Below are 22,217 nucleotides of genomic sequence, written 5' to 3' on the forward strand. Positions count from 1 at the left end.
ATCCCATCCTTCAACATCAGTTGATGTATTTTTTTTAGATACGCCGAGTAGTCACACAAGAAGTCGAATTTCATCAGAAGAAAATTCTGTGGGTGTTATACCTTCGCGACAGGAGCCTGAAGTGGATCTTCATCAAGTAAATGATCCAAATACTTCAGAATTTTTTACTGCTGATGATATTTCTGATGAAGATGATTCAGGAAATCAGACAGTAATTTCTCCTGAAGAACGATATCCACTCAGAAATCGTTTGGCTAGAAGTGATGATGCTCATATTGTCAGCCATACAGGTGACATTGATGAACCCCAGAGTTTCAAGGAGGCTATAGAGTCTGGAGATAATTTTCAGTGGCGATCAGCAATGGAGACTGAGTACAACTCACTGATTAAAAACAAAACCTGGACATTAGTAGAAAGACCAAATAAAAGGGTTGTGCCTTGCAAGTGGGTGTTCAAGATCAAAAGAGATTCGGATGGAGCAATTGTCAAATATAAAGCAAGACTAGTTGCAAAAGGTTTCAGTCAAGTTTGTGGTATTGACTACAATGAAACTTTTTCGCCAGTAGTACGCAATTCATCTCTCCGTACGCTGATAGCATTGGCGGCAGAAATGGACTTGAAGATGCATCATTTAGATGTAGATACTGCATTTCTAAATGGCGATTTGGAAGAAGAAGTATACATGCAGCAGCCTGAGGGATTTTCTGAACAAGGGGCAGAAGGGAAAGTATGTCTGCTCAGAAAATCGATTTACGGATTGAAGCAGGCGGCTCGTGCTTGGAACATAAAATTGCATCAAACTTTATCTTCTGTAGGTTTTACACAAACTTCTTCGGAACCTTGTATTTATTTGAAAAAGGTTGGTAATGAAACCATAATTATTGCGGTCTACGTTGATGACATAATTATTTTTTATAAAGAAAATATATCATTAGACAAAGTCAAAAGTGACTTAATGAAGTATTTTTCATTGAAAGACTTAGGCCCATTATCTTATTGTTTAGGTTTAAATATAAATAAATCCATTCAAGGGGAAATATATTTAAATCAGAAAACGTATATTGAAAATGTGTTGAGTCGATTTAACATGACGCAATGAAAAGCAGTTTCAACACCTTTGAATAACAACAAATTAGAGAAGAGTAAAGGTAATAGCGATTCTTCTTATCCTTACCAAAACTTAATTGGTTGTTTAATGTACCTCGCGGTTAATACTAGACCTGATATTGCGTATGCAATTAGTTATCTTAGCCAGTTTAACAACTGTTTTGATAAATCGCACTGGTTGGCAGCTAAAAGGGTTTTACAGTACTTGAGAGGTACATCGGATTTCTGTATTGTTTACAGAAAAACTGGTAAATATTTGGTAGGTTTAACGGATGCAGATTGGGCAAATTGCATAAGTGACCGGAAGTCATACACTGGATACTATTTTGTACTTGCAGGGGGTCCAATTAGTTGGGAATGCAAAAAACAACCAACGGTTGCTCTCTCTTCGACAGAGGCAGAGTACATGGCTTTATGTAGTGCTGCAAAGGAAGGCGTATTCTTACGCAGGTTAGTGTGTGACATAACTGGTAGGTTTGATACATTGACACTGTACAACGATAGTCAGAGCGCTCAAAAGATTGTGCACAATCCCGTCCATCATAGCAGGACAAAACATATCGATACAAAGTATCATTTTATCCGTGAAAAGATTTCTGAAGGAATAATAGATGTAAAATTTCTAGCTTCGGATAAAATGAGTGCCGACATTCTGACTAAGCCTTTGAGGCGAATAGCACATGTCAGGTGTATAAAGGATATGGGTTTGATAAATAGATTTTAATTTCTATTTATATTTCTTTATATTCTTTATATAGCTATATCGGTTATTTTGTATCATTTTTCCGATTTTTTTTTCTGTACGTTTTGATTCTTTTTCATTAAAGGGGAAATATGTTATAAAACTTTTTAGTGTTGTATAGCTTTTGAATAATGAAAAAGAATACTAAGACACTTCAAAAATAAACTCTGTCATACAAACATTTTTAATTTCTTTTAATATCTTAATATCCCTTCTATTATACTATACTTGCTACTAGTATAGTACAGTTTTGTGAGCTAGAAATCCATTACTAAATTCGTTCATAATAAAAGCTCTGCTTATTAAAAATGCATACGAATAACTAGTATTCTTAGAACTTGTATGGCTTTACCTACTTTTAACCGACTTAAGAAAATGATGAGAAAATTAAATTCAGTATTCTTAGAACATAACTTGTACGGCTTTACTTTTAACCGACTTTAAAATGATGAGGTTATCAATTCGTCGCGGTATTCTTTGTCTACGGTTTTCATCTATAGATAAGACACAGTTACACTGACGAAACGAATGCTAACGGATGTACAATTTCTAGCCCTTTTTAGAACTATCGTGCTAAAATAACAAAAAGATATAGACATACACGAATATTAACGAATGAGAATACTTTTGGTACAGCAAACAGCACATCTATCTACGTAAAATCACCGCAAAGTCGCGAATTTATGAACATGAAATCGACTGTAGGTAAATATTCTAAGCGTGAACTCGTTGAAAACTAACAAAACTTTGCGACAAACACATTCAAAATTAAACAGATGGTGCGAAACTTGAATACCTACTAAATAAAAAAATGTCGAGCAAACTGGGCTTGTTACGTCAGTTTGGAAGAGTTTTGTGTTGTGTGAATGTCGAGGCGTTGTGCGCGTTGTACGCAGATTTTTAGTTTAATAAAAATAAGATGTTGATGATCAAAAGGCTGCAGTGGCAAAATCATCAAAAGATCTAAGTCCTGAAGAAGAAAAGTGAAAGATGACTGTCCAGATTCATGATCTTGCATATATAATGCATTCAAAAATATAGGCCTATTCTTTTGCTTACTATAAAAGTGCGTGAACACACATCAGGCTATGGCCGGGCATTCTTATCGAGTGTGTTATTGCTAACACGGGTGTCAGATTTTATTTAATTCGTTTGTAGGCATCTGACACGACTTGTACGACTCTACAGATCAGGCATTGGTGGACAGCCAGAGTGGGGGTAGAATGAGAATTAAACACATGCAACGGCTTTTTGTACAGGTTAGTAACATATTTATTATTCGATTAAAATAATGAGAAATATATGTACCAAAGGTACATGATAGGGTTTTTTTTGAATGTACCTAACGTTACACTTTCGACATGGCCTATGCTATTTTTGAAACTGACCTCAAGTAAGATTTTTGATTTTTACAAAAATCTTGCCTCCATATTTGGCCGCCATATTTTAAACAATGCCAACAATGTATTTAGGTCTAATGGCTAAATAAATAACAACTGTAAAAATAGACGTTCTTTGTCTGAACTCATTACAATATTTGAGAGACTCGGTCGGGCGGAAAATTTCTGAGCTAAGTGGAAATATCTAAAAATAATGTCGGTAAATAAGCGATTGTCCTACGTTCATTGTAAGATAGCGATATAACAGCATCGTAGAAAATAATTTTATTATAGATATGTACATATTTTCTCCTAGTAGGTAGTAGTAAAGTACCTGTAAATACCGTAAATCCAACAGTCTTAGGTAGGTACTCGGTAGTCTTCTTCGTTCACATATGTAGGTAAGTACCTAAAACATAATGCACCTAACTAGGTTTATATACCTATCAAGAGATCTTTTGCCTCTACAGACAACAGTGAAATTAATTCTGTTCTCATAAAACTATTATATAAGTTTGTAGGTATTCCTTTATAATATTTACTGCACTGAAGTTGGATGAAGTTACTTATCACCAACATTCACGCGCAAGTTTGCACGTATAACTACAAGTCTGGAACTGCACAATATTTTCATACACGGCGAACTTTATTTCTCCAAGTTCCGTTGTCTCTGCTTTGGGTTAATTCACTGAGTTGCCAGTTATAAATTAATCTAACTACAGCGTTGGGACTTGTTCTAGGAAGTAACTAGTTTCAACAACGTCTTGTTCTGTTTGTTACATTGCGTTAATTTTGGCGCCATTCTGCTGTGCATATTGTTCCGTCTATATTACTTCTGAGTTTTGAATAAATACATTTTTATCTAAATGTATGTACCTACAGTCGACAACAAACGTAGATTGATAGGGTAGATTTCTATTTTCGCTAATGATCCATTCAAGTAGAATTATTATTAGTAGGTAATTATCTAATTACAGTGACTATTCCGTGAATTAATAGTCTCGCCGTCTCTATCACTTAATTACTTTTTGCTTGGAATTGGAAATGTTATAAATAGTATTTTTGCCATATAAATATCTTACTGTATGATTGGTTGTCACTTGTGATAAGTATAATTAGGCGTACGGGTTGAGTGAAACATACAATTACCTACATAAAATTTATTTAGAAATTCCGATAAAATGGGTATTTTTGAGACAATTTAATCAATAAGGGCTCAGTAGCCAGGTACTTATTTTTGAAAAAGTTTCGGGCCACTCTACCATATTATTTTTTTATATAGATTCTCGTATATTAACACAACCAAGCATTTTTGTATGAACATTGAATGGCGCAACTCTAGGATAGTTAATTTGAAAATATTCTTCATTGTATAAATACCCGCATTTTAGCAATAAGTATAATGGGAGATTGAATAAATGTAACCAGCTCACGTCTCCCGCATATACATAAGTACAGACGAAACAGAAACAAAATCCATCGGAATAAATCCTATGATTGAGCTCATTTATCTTCGGATTGCAACTTGTATACGTTACGTTCACATTCAAGGCGGATACCAAACTAAATTTGTTGCCAGTCGTATGCATGTTGCAACCCGCCTGAATTCAAATCCTATACCACATTTCGGGGCCTTTATCAAAGTATTTGTGCAATTGTGGTGACAACGTCATTGCTTATTCACAAAATCCGGATCTTTTCTGAATGAAATACAGATTTTGTACCTACTGGGGATTTTTACATCCTTTGTGATTAGTTGGTGCCTATTTATTACATATTATTATTTGAAATGGTAGGTACGTAAGTTTATGGATAACATCGTTTTATGACACCAGAATACTGCAAATGGGTAAAACCTGCGTGTTGAACAAATATTTTTAGTAGACTTTCATCGTTTTATTTATACCTACTTTGTACCAATTCTGAATTAACGACAATTATTTTGTCATTTAAAATATAACAACAAAATTTCAAAAATATAAAAACAGTAACTAAATTATTTTTTTCAGAAACCTTGCTATTTACTTGCTCTGAAAATTTCGATTTCCAACCGGTTCTAGAAAACCGCTATTTAGAACCACAATAGCACTTATCCGCAGCGATTAGGTAACGTTTTATCCCAAGCCTAGCCTCCAGCTTCCCTTGCAGAGATGGGCACTCATCCTGTCTTTAAATTGATAATCGATTCGACCGGAATGAGGGAATAAAAGAGCTATACGGCATGAGGTAAATTCGCGTGCAAAAGTGGTAATACTTTTTATTACTTTTAATTGAATTGCCAATCGAAAATCCACTTTAGCTGAATAGGTATTTTTGTTTATTTAATAGTCCCATTCTAACAATATGTAATATATTTTATCTGTATAGCTTCAATACAAAACGCAATTGTATTAAGTATCATGAAAATACATTGAGGTAGGTCTTTTTGTGTCTCTGTCGTTTTTAATGTTTTTTTTTTTTCTCACTAAGTTATTTTTTAATGTCATTCCAATACTTTTTAAGAATATTTGACTGATGCAATAGTATCATATCAATGATCCTTTATTGTATTACGGTAGTACCTACCTAAGTAACTGAGCTTTGTTGACGGTGATTAATGCTCTGCTAACTCACTTATTTCTTGTTATTAATGTTTCCGTTGAAAATACTTTAGGTCAGTTGTAATTAAATTGTTACTTGACCTTCTTCATAGTCGTTTCCTCATGGCTGAGGGTCGTGGTTATTACGTGGAATGAGACACACACAACTTTCTTGGCACTATTAGTAATGGAGTGGTTTGTCATTGCATTCTTCATTATTGCATTTTGATAAACAGATACAATATCACGTCTTTATCCTTTACGAGAAAGACAGAGCCAAGTATTGCGGAACTCGAAGGCCGCTTTTAGTTGTATATTGTGCTTATAGGTGGATTGAGATGAAGTAGTGACTATCACTGCCCCTTGCCAATACACGTGAACGTGTAGGTATAGGTATTATATTAATCTTACAATTTCGAATATATATTCCTATGAACAAATAATTATATCTACCTACCTATCTATATATAATACAATCATGCTGTGTGCTGTGCATCTCTTTCCGTAGGTACTCCGTGTTGCAATGCACAGTATATTGTGCGTGGTCTGACACACAATTTCAGAACATTTTTTTTAAAAACGTTATCCTGATATATGCATTTATATATAGATACAAAAACAAAACAAGATGTAGATTAGCAACATTACAAAACAATTAAACTAATTATCAAAGAAATAGACCACCCTTTCGCGGTCCGAGGCGACTGTACTCGTCGACTTTTGACTAAAGGCGCTCGTTACGTGAGTCAGCCTCGCGCCACTTCCTATATTAAATTTATCGCTTCTGTTATCCCGCCAGCCTTCTGTTGTCGTAATCATGATCCTGCCATCCTGCCGCGTCTACAATCGCGCCGGTTTCTTTATACCTACCACCCTTTAATTAAATAGTCATCTAGATAATTTTTCTAGATAGGGAAATCTTAATTTTTTGGGACTATTAAAATTTATTTTGAGGGACTTATTTAAAAAAGGGGCAATTTTGTGAAAGGGCTATACGAATCTCAACTTTACGTTTGTTTATTTAACGGAATGTTTCAAATCAGATGCACTCTAAAATAATATTCGCATCAGAGTCCGTACGAAGGTGATGCGAATGTAATGAACATAGGAAAATTGAATTCACCTATACACCACGGCTCGAACTCTGAACCATGATACGATTCGAATCGATCTCAGTTCGAAACACCAATTTGCCACAAAATCATAGATTGTAAATTGATATCAGATACATGTTCGCGAAGTAATCTACAACTGTTGTTCTGTTAGCAACGTTGCTACCTATAATTAGCACAAGTTTAAAGCAAGTCGGGAGTCGGGTATAGTCTTAATAGCGATCAAATGGCCGGCACTAATCGCCCTCCCCCCGCGGCCATATAATTACTTCCAAATGAGTTTAATGACAGTTTTTAAGGATTCCACGAATTTTCACCTCGATCTTTTCTCGTAGGGATTTTCACAAAAAATATTTGATAAGTTTTAATTTCCGACGTTGTGGAAAAGGTTTTTTTTTTAAATTAAAGTAATCTTAACTATTTTACGAGATTATATTTTATAATATTTTATCGATTTGGATTAAAAAATATTATACACAATACCATCCTATCCTACTACTTAGAGGTAGATACCTATATAAATAAATGCGAAAGTTTAGATGTGCGTGCGTATGCCACTCAATCTTGCAAAATTTACTGGGTGCACTGATATAATATAACCTAGAATAGGACTAGCCGCCTACTATTATGTACTACCTATGTATACACTAGGCTATGTTACTCCTGAATGTTTCGTCTATCTCTGCCAAATTTCATCAAAATCCATGCAGTAGTTTTTGACTTTATTCATTACATAAACAAAAAAAATACAAATCTTTTCTCTGTAATACGGATAGTATTGGATGTTAGTATACTACATTAGATAGGGTAGGTACTTTTATCTTCAAAGCAAACCGTCCCGAACACGTCCCGAAGCACAGCTAAAGAGCAAATTTCGCATTAGCATATGATCAATAACATAGTCGGTATGGAATATTATAGAATAGAGGAAGTAAAATTAATATCGAGGATAAAATGATCATCGAAATGCACTTATCGTCTAAAAGGAAATCTCAGGAGCGTGGCGGGGCAAAAATCGACATCAGAGCTCTGGCAGCACCGATGTTTGCACGCCCGGGTAATTTCGTCTTGTTTGAAATTTCCGAGATTACAGGCTGGGAATTCTCTATTTTACACCTCAGTTATTTCATTTTTTATTTCGATTTGATAGAAGACGAATGCCCTCCGTAAAAAATATATATATCCATCCTTTATAAGATCTACAGAAAACATTTGTACTATTTATTTGCACATAACGTAAAATTATAACGTGCTAAAATAACTAATAGGTTAATTTCCCTCTAAATATTCTTTGATTTTAATTAGGACAATAAAATGTAATAAACAAAATTGACTAACTAAATGACTTTTAATGCATTTATACATTTATTTTATACACAGACATTAGGCAATTGATAACTATTGATATTAGGCAAAAGCCGACAAACTCTTGTATTGTTAGTTTAAATTAGGTAGTTAAGTTTTATACCGTTCAGTTGGAAATCAAAAGTCCAACTCCAAATATATTTTTTTTATTTGGAGAGTTTATAAAACAAAGAGTCATAATTTTACGATTAATTGTTTGTTGAAACAATTTCTAGTTTTAGAAGGAAGAAAGCGAGATGTCTAATAAAACTAACTAGTATTGTTCACATAAAAATATTACAGAAAGTTCATTAATTAAAAATAAAATTCCGTTTTTCAGAGACGACTGCTATCCGTGTTCCCATTAATTATTCAGAAACAATTCCTTTTCTACTTTTTATTGGATCCGTAATATTCCGATTTCAATTTGTATAAAATGTAGGTATGTATTGATTGGACAGAATCTTGGTGAATCTGGGCATCTGACTGGGAAAACATTAACGAGTTTAAAATAAATGTATTCAAATAGTGAAACGTTCACCACCAGACCACTATAACCAAACCAAATTACTAATAGACATAAGACAAAGTAGAACATTATGAGTTAACTTTTAACGTGCGCAGAAAAACGAAAAGTACGCCTTTTTGTCTAAATGTCAGCGGCGCGCAGATTAAAGTCAACGTTAAAGTTGATTGGTGCATCTCACCCTTAAGTAAGAATTTATTGAAAATCGAGCGATTCTTGAATTCCTTTAGTCGTCAGGTCGATGGTTCTCGAACCAAGAGCCCTTATAGAACTTTAGTTTAAGAGCGAAATTTTGATAAGTTAAAAAAAAGTAAATTGGCATAATTATTTTTGTTTAAGGGAAATTTGTTTTTTTTTTAATTAGACGTGGTGCAAATATATATTAATATTAGGATTCGAATATGTAAGTCCTTTACATGTATGCACACTGCCTTATTATATGTATATTATTGTATATAGAAGGTATGGAGGATGGCATAGATTAATATTGTTATACCGAAATACTCAGGCACGATGTCGTATCGTAGTTAGTGTTGTAATGTAATATGAGGTATACTAGTTTCTATTATACGACTACTAATATGATAAATGCGAAAGTTTGTGAGAATGTATGTTTGTTACTCTTTCACGCAAAATCTACTGGACGGATTGTTATAAAATTTTGCACACGGCGAAAATATAATCTAGAATAACACATAGGGTATTTTTTATCCCGAAATTCCCACGGGAGCGAAGCCCCGGGCCGCTAGTAATTTCGGCGGACGTGAATACGCACGGTCGTTAATGGACAATAGACATCGCACCTGACAATGGTTCTACTCTGCACCTTAATAAGGAAAATTCACAGCAAGTTAATGGGTGATGTTACTCAATGTTTTAATTGGCGCACTCCATTCTTGTCTTTGACATTGCTGGAGTAAATTCGTGTAGTTTAATTTAAAAGTGTATATAGCAATCTCATTTTGTTATTTAAAGGTTCAGACGGGTTAATATTTACTTATTTGTTATTCAAAATTACTTTTTCTGTTACGCAACTTAACTAGAGTAGTCAATGATTACAACAGGTTCCAAATATAGTGTATTTTATTTGTGACCACGAATGGTACCTATAGAATATCTCAAAAGTCATCTGGTACTAAACATTATTAAAATTGCCTCATTCATGGACACAAAAAAAAATAAGACAAATATTTTTTAACAAATTTTCGTAGCTACTTCATATAGAATACCTTCGTAGCTTCGGGGCGCTGCCGCAGCGTGGAATCGTAGCCTCGCGTAGACAGCTACGATTTTGTCGTAGCTATATTTGTCACACGTGCGTACATCAACTTCATGGTGTAAGTTTCATTCATATGATGAGGTAGCAAATAAACAAACGCATTTACTCTTTAACAATACACAATAATATTATAAATGTGAAAGAAATAAAGAATAAAAAAACCGGTTATTTAGCATAAAAGACGTGACATAGGTAATACTGATTTGATAATAGTATTAAATATTGCACTAAAATTGTCTTCGCTTAGCATGATGAAAGTGTTTTTGTCCGTCTTAAACGTCAAAACGGATTGAGGTGATTTTTGATGTGAAGTTAGAGAGTCGGAGAGTGAGAATTTGTAATATTAAAATTAGTATCCCACTAATGTGGAAATTGCACCACTCATCATTGAAGATCACCATCACTGTAAGTTTCAGCCTAAAAATTTAAACAACCGATCCTTTACTATAACAATGAGCTGAAATTAGAAATTTCAAGGCATGATGGCCTGATATGATCCGAGATTGCAGCATTCAGGCGACATGTGTTAACTGAGCGTGAAATCACCATTCTGTCGACGGCGGAACGCCACAAAGGAAAACTTGAGAGCCCAAATTAAACAGGAATTTGACATAATTATTTTCGCTAAAACTTTTGGATCCAATGCCAAACGAGGAATTTAAATATTGTTCTTTTTCACAACAAATAGGATTAAAGGTTTTAATTTTTTTTTACTGCTAGCACATTCGAAGTTAAAAATGCCCTTAGTCTTTTTAATTTGCTTTTTCTGAAGTCATTCATTTAAATGACTGGGGTCTGATTTGGAACAGTTCCCATGCTGTTGACTCCATTAATCTTTGGTAACCACGTCCGTGATTGTGACATTCGCGATATCCCCGTAAATTATTGCCGCGATAAATATTTTAATACTTCCTCCCGTTTTCGAAACAATTGATTGCCAGCTGGTCGAATTTTCACACGATGAAGCTATTTAAAGGAAGCCATGATTGTTTTGCAAAAGTAATAAATTAACATGAAGATTTCATAAAAACCTTTCTCAATTCAATAATAACATAGGTATACAATAAATAGCTACAACAAAAATACCCGTGTGACACCCCTTGTGATGTAGGCGTCCACATATGCATTTCACATTGGTAATATATTGTGTGACCAATATATTGTGATGAATACTGATATATTCTCTCTATGAAAATATTTATTCAAAAACATTTTGAATGTTACTTCAATGTCTTAGAAAGTTCTTGGCATCTCTTTGGCATCAATAGGATATTTCTACGTGTCTCATTCCCTCTCGAGGGGATTTCATGTGATACGTGAAAAAATAATCTTGATTGTAGTGATACTGTAATAAACACGCAGATATTGGGACTGAGTGAGAATTTTATACCCTTGTGTAATATCACTATATCTCTGGATGGTCACAGGTTCGATTTAAGGCAGTTATTTTCACACACAGACTTATTATACAATAGATAGATACATATTTGAATATAACCTATATTGTGCTTGTTTCTGTGTACGAACACAAACATCACAAATTTTGTGAGGGTAAAATGTATAATGTAGTTCTGTTAGTTGTCTATTTATAAACGTGACTTGAATCAAAATAGTTTTGAACATACTGAACAATAATACCCTGTTTCAAATACAAGCCAAAACAGTTGTTGAGTGAGGTCCATTACGTTTCGTTGAGCATTTGCGCTCGTTTGTTAGGAAACTTAAACAGCCCGCAGTGGGACGTTGGGGCGAAACAAACACTCCGGATGTCCCAGATGTACTGCGACCCGGGTGACCTCGGGGACAATTTCCCGCTTTTCGGGGTCATAGACGCTGATTTGGTCGTTTGCCTACAATTTCATTAGCCTGAAAAAGTTGCTTATTAGCGATAAGCCATTTAGTATTTGTCTTACAAATAAAAGATCGCGACGAATTGAGATCCTCTTCCCTTTTTGAAGTCTGTTAAAAAATAATTATCAGCGGATGTTTTTTTACTTAGTATAGCCATTACTTACTTTGGATTTTGATGAACATTTTTAGTAAAAGGTGCTTACTTTTTGCCTAGAATTGTGATAAAAATATAAGTAGCTATTGTCTTTTTTGCATTTAAATGTCTTTTGATACATACACATTTGTCACATGTTTTACATTCAAAGCATGATAGATGAATAACTTCATCGTCACCAGATGTTAATATCTTAACTAAACGCTGTAAATGTTAATTACTTGATCACGCCATTACTCACTAATTTCAGAATATATATTAAGGTAGAATTCCACTGTTATTTCGCCTGGTACCACGTTGTAATCCTATTAAAACTTCCCGGAAAGACAACAAAACTTGTGCCACGCTTATGAAAATTTGATTTCAAGCAATTGAGGAAGTTAAGCACATTAAAGGATAAATAAAAATTTAATCGAGCGAGAACCTAAATTTGGAAATTGATACAAGTAAGCCTCTGTCCGCACAGACGCGGGTTATAAAGCTTGTAAAAAAACGTCGCGTGAAGCGACTCGCATATTGTAAGGGAGAAAGTGATGATTTGGTAGAAAGATTATTAATTATTATACAGGAATTTACCGAAAAATATAATATCAATTTGGATTTCATTGTGGCAGCGCATTCAGTTTAATTGTAAAGGTGTCAGGTGCAGCCGTGCAAATGATTTATTTAACCTAATTTCCAGATATCTATCCAGTCTGAAAATGACATTTTCCTTCCCCTGTTAGCTTCTCGAAAACCGAGAAAGATAATTCGATTGTTTTCAATTGTGACCGCCAATTTTGTACAATAAGTTATTGTCAGTGTTTCAAGTGAATAATTATATCGATATTAGTGATAAACAACCATACAGTTATATTGCATATGCTAAATAACCTTATTATACGCAACTACCAAAAAATAAATATATTAATTTACCGTTATCATGCGATATTATTTGGGAAAAGTATTAGGTGGCTTTGAGTAAGTATGACTTTTTTTTACACCAGTGTATATTTTATAGTAATAAGTACAACTTTAACCTTTCTGTTTGTAACTTGTTTCAGTTGCGATCAAGTAACTTGTGATCGTGCTCCAAGTTAGAAACAGTCTCACCTGAACCCATATGTTGCCGTCGCGTCAAGTTCGCAGAAGTTTCCTTGATTGATTGCGCTTCCTATTGTGTCATATTTTTTGACAATCGCAGGGTCTGTCTTGAACGTTGATCGCTGATCTTTGAAATGATGAAACCATTGATATGAAAACAAAGCGGCTTTTGTACGTGGAATATTTGCACCAAATATATTTTTTATGAATCTTTATGAAACAGTACGTACCGTGGATAGAGCACAGTAAATTTATTCGTTTCGAATTTCGAAGGATAATAATTTCTATAAGTATCTCGAATCCCTAAATGAGAAAATGTATTATTTTTCAATAATTTTATTTAGTACCAATTTAACTACCATAAATTTTTAAGTTCTAACGTTCTTCTTTATTAGTGATTTTAAAATAATTCTTAATTTATTACTTATCTAGGCCACCTAGATAAGTAACAAATTAAGAAATATTTAGACATCCTTATCTATTTCTCATTTAAAACATGAGCTCTGAAAACATTAGGTATATTATACTGGTAGGAACAATAATCCATCGTTGCTAGTTCCGACCAAATGCAAGCATTCGGCCTAAACTTTGGTACTCGGGCCCAGTTAGCGATGTTTGACCACTGTGATTGAATTTGTTGATTGAACTACTCTTGTTCAAGTGGGAACTTGTGGATTAGTTCCTTTCAGTTTTACTATAGAAAGAAAATCTTTTGTGCTACACTAAAGGTTTTTATAAATAAACCGAAACATAAAATTATTAATAATTTAAATCTTTATCGCACCATGAGGAGTATATACTCCTACTTCAAGTTTTTCTTATATATATAAGAAAAACTTGAAGTACAATGGGGTCTTAAAATTCGCGATTTCTTAAAATTATGTGCTGAAAATAGGAGTTAAATGAATGAATTACAAGTATTGTTCAGTACTAGATATTAAGAAATAAATATTGGCACATATTTATTTGAACTGTAGCTTAATTGAAAAGTACTTAAAGCACTTATAATTTTGGACGTGAACACAAATAAATAGTCCGCAACAATGCGAGTAAAAAGCGATAAAATTCGGTGGCCCATTTCGGTAGAATAATACACAGTAAGGTCCCATTTACATGCACGCCCTTCGATTCACACCTTTATTTTCGAGGCAATAACGACAAAGAGGGTTAAATGTGTGGGCAAACGTGTCGAACCGCCGACGTCTTTTTTGTGCGAAATGATGTATTGCGCCGCCGATATATAGAGCGTTAACTGGTCGTGTTTTGGTTATACTATACTGTTTCCTTGTGAACTGAAAAATGGATGTCGGATCATGATGGAAAATGATTTTTTTCTGATTGGTCCGGGTCTAGGATGTTTATCTATATATGTGTTTGTTAAAAAATATAGTATCGTTGGTCTCTGTGAATATTCAAATACAGTTTAGCTTTTTATTTTATTTTTCTCGTAATTAAATTTATTTTTTCTTTTTTTTCTATTTATCAGAAAAATATATTTATGGAGACGACATACAAAAATAGATATATTTTCCAAGCTGTATCCAAATATTTTTAATCGGGTATAAAATCTCTCTTGTGAAGTTTTATTTCCAGACTTTGATATTTCCCAATAGCTGATACTATGTCCATGGAATAAGTAGGTATTAGAAGGTACTTACTTTCCTTACTTTCAAAGCTATCGACTAAAGTAATATTGCTATTACTTGTCTTTACATTTAGTCATATTTTTTTTATTACCTACCACATACTTGTAGGTTATACCTAAATAACCTATTATTTGGAAACAGCAGGGCATGCTTGTGCTGCGAACCGTACAGTAATGTCATCGTTTCTCGCTCGGTGTAACTTCTAATAAGGATTCGCAGCTGCACTAGTTTGATACTAGACACAAAGATACTTCAGTAATGAGGTGTTTGTAACTAGAGTACTTCTTTTGAAGACTTATTCTAGCGCAGACTTACTTTGTAATTATGTGAAGGTAATAAGACAAATTTAATTGAGTTATATAAAATAGGATATATAAAACAAAACAATGAGTTTACTTCGGTTACAGCGCAGTAGTCTGATTTAAAGTTCGTTTTAGGTTATGTGTTCCGTTGTTATTTCGACTACTAATTAGTTTTAAGATTGTCGTGAAAAAAAAAGCTAAGATAGTAAATAAAAAAAATGAGAAGTGTGGACTCTTTCTTCTTATGAATATTAAATCTTTAAACATTAGATATAATTTGTATCAAAGCAAGAATAACATACCCCCGAACGATCCGTAAGGATTTACTATATCGATGTAGAAAAGTCACATAAAGTAGGTAGTTGGCAGTTCATATATAGACATAGTCAAAACCTTTGCTCCTTACAAATCTTATTCACTGTGGAATATGAAATATCAAAATATGCCACAGGGATTACAGGAGTATTTCCAACGCACGTAAAGTTATTCTGCAAAATGTGAAAAGGCAATCCATATCATCTATACTTATATTATAACATGTGAAAGTGTGTTTGTTTGTATTTTTTTTCAATTCAAAAGAGAGTGCATGAGGTGATATTTAGTGTGTATATTTCAGTTTGTTAAATACCTATCAAATTACAAACATTCTGAACGGAAAAATTTGGATTCTTTTTCGTAAGAGTTGAAGTCATCATTATTATAAGCTCTCGTTTTCTCCTTTGGAGTTGTCATACGAAGAAGAAGATACATTCTTCAACGAATCAACCACTAATTTGATTAAATCTTTTAATAGTGAAAGTTAGTTTGTTTCTTTTTTTAACATCAAAACGTCACTCGCACGAAAAATCATCTAAATATAATGGAATAGAAGTGACTTTTGTGTGGAGATTTTTGGAGGATTGGAGAGTGACATAGGTTACTATTTGCTGCGGGCAGAGCAATGGGCAACATCTAGTCTGTTTATAATCTCCCTTCTATTAAAAATATTATAATATTCAGACAAAAGGCCATAGAATAAATAGAATTGTTAATTGTTGAATAAACTTTTTTCTTTCTATCATACCCTCTATTCTGTGCTCGCGACGGATATTGTCATACTGATAAGGAAAGGATATCTACTTATCGTACTTCTTAGTCTCTGCCTGGCCCCACTGAAAACAGACGTGATAATATGAATGATATTCCAGTTCATAAAAACGTATTTTCCATATTCAGCGCCAATGAAAACTTAAGCATCATAAACTTCCAAGTGTTTTAAGTAGGCAGGTAGGAACTTATTTCAATTTCTTGAAACGCCACTGCGTCCATAATTGAGAAAGTACAGTAACGGTAACTTCTATTTGCTTCGAATGAAAATGCAAAGTATGAATAATTTAGCTGGAGAGCCCTGGATTCCTAAACTCCAAGTATTTAAATTGTTCAGTGATTTCTGTTGGTAACTTTGGTCGCGTACCGTGGAACTAGTATATTTTTAGACCTGAGTATGCCTTTGTGCCCCTAATAGATTTTGCCGACATTTTGATAAAAGTTTTAATAAAATGTCCAGCAGTTTTTTGTGTCTTTTTTTTTTTGAAAGGCTGTGTTTTAACTAGCATGTGTTTACAGTTTTACCAGCATAACTTTAAAAAACGTGCTCCATTATAAAATCGTAGTAAATATAATAGTTAATAGATACCAATATGTAAGTGAATTATGATATGATTATATTTATATATCAGACATTAAGTAAAATCTGTATTTATTTTTCTCTAAAGAAAAATATTTCTCTAGATTGTTTCAAATGTTCGAAATAAGTTTGAGTTGTTTAGTTTGATATTAGCTGCATAAGTAAACTTTTATCCTATAAAATTTTTAAAGAAAGGATAAAATAGATAAAATCTGTTCTGATATTGTCTTGGAGGAATGAGATCGGATAAAGAGTCTTGAGAAACTCAATTTACTTTATTTTTCTGAAGCATAAGCCTGCATTGCAGGCAATTCAAGAGTTTATCAATACGAGACCAAGAATAGAAAGAAGATTATCAATATATTCTATATTGTATAGATCTTCAACATTCTATAATGTTAAAAATCTATACAGTAAAATCTTCTGCGATCACTCTGTTCGTGCTATGGATTGAACAAATGTTCAGAAAAATATTCGATATCCCGTAGGTATTTCCAATAGAAAAACAAATATTTTTCAAACACGATTCCGTCAGTTGCACTGACTTTAAAAATAGACGTATATTTTTATTGAAAAACTCTTTTGCAATGTTGAATATGGACTAGAAATGGATGATAATATGATATTAAAAAACGGTTTTATTCCCCAAAGAGGTTAGCGTCGGAAAGTGCCTAAAATATACAAGAACTGGGAATTTTACTTTCGCTTATAAGCCAGTGTTTGTATATCTACTACTATAAGTATATATTTTAAAACAGTTATGAATATTGGCTATTTGAGTAATATTTTGATTTTGACTATAATTTTTCTCTCTTAGTAAGTTCATAGCGAGTAAAATTCCTAACCATTAGTTTATATTTAAGAGTTAAACTTAACTATAAATCAAACTACGTAATTCAGCCAGAATTTAGCAGCTAGAGGAAACAGGAAGCAGACGGTCCGGCGCCGGAAGTGGCCGTGGTCCCGGCTAGCTTCCGCTTCCGCCGGATCTACCTGTCGCCGCATAACCTAAAACACAAATTGGTTAGTACTTGTAGCTTGCCTGTAATTTTCTTCGCTGTAGCTCAAAAGGAATTTGTGAATCTATGTCGTGGATATCCAGTGGATTTTGTATATGGAATATAACATTTATAAATGTAGAATCAAGTTGTTTAATTTTCAACCTAAAGAAATTTCCACAAATAAACCCGAAACAAACAGTAATTTGGGAGTAGATAAAAACATAACGTCAACAAGTCAAACCCTCAGAGGTTTTAACGAGCAGTTAACGCGTGTTTCAGTTTGTATAACACTGATAACAAGCATCGTCAACTTTATAAGTCAACACGAACACATACAATAATTTTGTTATAAAGAAAATTATTTGTCTCTTTGAGGTATGCAGACTTTAGTAAAATAGAGACGATGACTATTATACCTTTCTCACTTTTATTTATCAGCTTGAAATAATCAAATAAAAAAGAGTGAAATAAAAAAATATATACTTTCACTTCTTCAAGCTTGTTAAGATTAAAATGACATAAGCCGCATTAATTAAAAAAAATGAAGCTCTAAAAGTCATAAGAAGAGAAGAGCATTAGTGAAATCTTCATTTAAGACTTGCTTTTTTCTCAAAAGTGTAAAATATAATCTCATATAAAAGTAAAATGCTCTAGAGCAAGTAAGTAAAATCTTCGTGTAATCAGGCGGCGTTATTACGTAGCAAATATGTTTTTCTAGCTATTTGTGTCCCACTGCTGCCTTCCTTGTTTTCCTTCACGGTTAGCAATTAGGTACTAAAATTACGGCAACCACATAATTTCAATTTGGCGGTGCCGGTGGCGCCAACGGTACTAATAATTCATCGACTTGTGAAATTTATAGATATGTATTTTGTAAATTTACTTTCGAAAAAGACGTTTCATGATACTAAAGCTGTATAATTATTATACTTAATTAAAAGACAGGATTTCCTTCACAGTTCACGTTGTATGTAATTACGATTCGCAGTTAACTACATCGAGACAAAGGACTTGCAATGTATTAAATTAGTCCAGAAGTCGAGGATGGGTTTAGTCACTATTAGAATTGACGGCACTATGTTGAACTGAGGACTCGAAAGTAAATTTATATGTTGGGTTAGTCTGCCAACAAGGACTTTGCGTAGGAAATTCGGAAATATTAGAATTAGGCCCACAGACCATTTAAATGGTCTGTAATTAGGCCACACTTTATAGCTAAAATCCAATTTTATTCATTCCAATTTTTTTGTAGAGTATTATTACCGCGAAAGATTTTTTGGTTTTTATTTATATGTTCCAAAGGGTGAATTAAAAAAATATCTAAAAACAGTGTTGATACTATTGCCTAGCTATCTATATAATATACTTATTTATATAATTTATTTATTATTCGACTTTAAATAATAGTATTTTCGAAAACATTTATAAATCTCTATAAGTGCATTTAAGTAAATATTTCCTAAGGATGAAAATTGAAATTTGTTTATGAATAATTTTTTTTTGTCTATTAGAGGAGAGCGGTTTAAAATAACTCTCATGCAATATCCATTCCATGACTTGATAATTTAAATAAATTGGAATTTCCAGCGACAAATACGTAATTTCCATTTAAAATAACCGTGTACACTTTTCGTAGGCAAATTTATTAAAAGCGTCAACAAATGGCGCACGAAAGCGATTTTCTGTCGCTGTTTTTATTGCACTGTAAATATTTTGGATGGAGGTGTTTTTTTTTCAGCAAGTCTTTGTCCATAGGCCCATCACGGGGTGGGGTTAATAAGATTTTAATAATGGATGGAGGGAGGGTGTTATCTCGCCGTGTATATTTGGCGTTGCATTTATTCATGGCACGAATCCTGAAATTTGGTCCGTATTTTTGAACTTGTTTTATGACCGTGACGACCACTAACGCCTTTTGGACTGAAAATCGCGTAAGACTAATAAAAATGTTATTTCTTTTCGAGTTTAAAGTTTGAAATGATTTAATTTTGTTTTCGATATTCGAACAGCTAAACTAATTAAGAACTAAGTTAAACGAACTAAGCTAAGCTAAACTGGGAAATATAAAATAAAAATTCGTCCACCGAAAACTAGGTTAGTTCGACTTAGCTGGGATATTTTGCATAGCTTAGCTGTTATGCATAGTTTCCGGTGGTGTGGCATATGTATAAAAAACTAGCTCAACTATTCGAGCTAAGCAAAACTTATTTTAGTTAGCGGTGGACGATCGGCTTATTCCTAAAGTAATTAAAATAGAAAAGGACAGAAAAGATAAGAAAAAAAATAAAGACCAGAGTCTTAATCCTGTACGGGGTAGACAGACGTCTACCGCGTAACACATGAAACGGATTAGAGATAGAATAGCACAGGCATATCTGGAAAGACAACCCATGCTGAGTACCTACGAAAATATAATAAAAAGTTTATTAATTAGATTATCGCTTCAGCACAATAAGCAAGGGGCAAGGTGAGAAATGAATTCCCAAAACTAGTTTGAGCTGAACAAACTTTGACATTACGGGCCGATACGGCATTGGCACTAAATGGCTCAGTGCCAGCAAACTTGTGCCCGATAACCACAAGCTCCAGTACTATGGGCTCCTGTGAGTTTACTGGTAGCTATCCAATATCCATTTGTTTCGAGGTTTCGGTAAATAATTTGTGCTTAGAGGAAATAATCTAATTTAATATGTTTTCTTATTCTTGTTGTTTGTTTGAATTATACCTCTACAGGAAAAGAACAATGACAATTAAATAAACATCAATGGATTTAATAAGTACTTCGAGTACCTACTAATTCTATGATAAACCCACTCACGGAGTGAAATATAGTAATTGCGTGACAAAACCGTTATATCAATGTAGACAAAAAAAGATTTTATTTATTTATTGATCTATTCCTTGGATTTAGTAAGAACTTCGTACCGGAGTACCAACTAATTTCACGATCTATTCATTTAACTATTTTTGTATGTAATAGATAGACAGTAAATGTGAAAAAGTAAGTGGCAAGGTGTTGCTTAGATATTTGAAATAAATGAAATTTCTTCGAGCAGATATACAAATGCTGAAAGAAATTGAGTTCTTGTTGTTAAACATAATGCTTTGTGCTAATCATTTGAACTATGGTAAAAACTGTACTAGATTTATGAGGAACTAGCTGCGTCCCGGGGCTTCGCTCCTGTGGGAATTTCGGTGTAAAAAGGTATCCTATATATTATTTCAGGTTTATAATCAGGTTTATAATCTACCACCATATAGTGTACCAAATTTCATTAAAATCCTTAAGTACATTTTGCTTGAAATAGGCAGAAACTTTCACATTTATAATATTAGTAGGATTAGTAGAAATTAATGACACTTTTGAGAGATTAGAAAAAAATCGAATATTAATTATTATACTGTCAGAAGTAGTGAGAAGGACATAGCTATCATACCGGGAAAAAAATAAAGTTCTTGTGTCAAATTCACGGCAAACCCGTGGGCAAAACCAGTATTTTACTTTTTATGTATTAAATATAAAAGTAAACAATCAAGAAACTTTTTTTGTGAATGGATTTGTAATTTAACATAACATTAACGTATAATAGTCTTTTCATACAAGTTAGCGGTTGAATGTGTTAATATTTGACGTTGTTGTGTAGAACTAATTCATAGAAGGACTTACGCGAGTTGAGTATAACTTTCCCTAAGCTTATTATTCAACCCAAGGCAAACACTCCGGGTAAACAAGAGATTGCGAATGCGAATGGAACGGAAACGACGCCATCTTAGTACCGGCGGTACTTCCGGTGGTCTAAACTACTTCCGACAACAACTTCCTTGCAGTGCACGCTATGTAATACAAGCTGTTCGTTTAGCTCTGTCTGATGCGATTAATTTTAGAAGTGAATTTTTATTTCCTACTACAATTTATAAAAGTGAAAGTTTGGATGTGTAGGATGCAAATTCTATTGGACAGATTTCGATAACATTTGGCACATTGATAGAATACAATGCAATGCAATACAGGATGCTTTTTATTCAGAAATTCTTACGGGAGCGGGAGAAAAAAAATTAAGTCAGTGTCGGCACGAATGTGTCTCGGACAGATACGCGACAGTCTGGCAGATAAAGGATTTATCCAGAGTGCCCCGGGTCACAGATAACATCTACACCTCTGTTAACGTCAGTGTCCACTATGATTAGAGAATCTACGTTGCAGGTTGTATGGGACTTGTTCGAAGTTATTCAAAGTAGGGATAAACCTCAAATGATATTGTATATATCATAGATATCTCATATTATATTCTAAGAATCAAAATTCCAACTGGCGCAACCCTAACTTTAACCAACTAATCCAAAAGGAATTCGACAAGGAAAAAAGAAATGATCAAAATTGAAGTCGTTCATTAAATAATGTTTTTGCTAAAACAATCAACCGCACATCCAGCTAACATATAAAAC

The sequence above is a fragment of the Plodia interpunctella genome, chromosome 7 (assembly GCF_027563975.2).
Source record: "Plodia interpunctella isolate USDA-ARS_2022_Savannah chromosome 7, ilPloInte3.2, whole genome shotgun sequence".
NCBI classification, from domain to species: Eukaryota; Metazoa; Arthropoda; class Insecta; order Lepidoptera; family Pyralidae; genus Plodia; species Plodia interpunctella.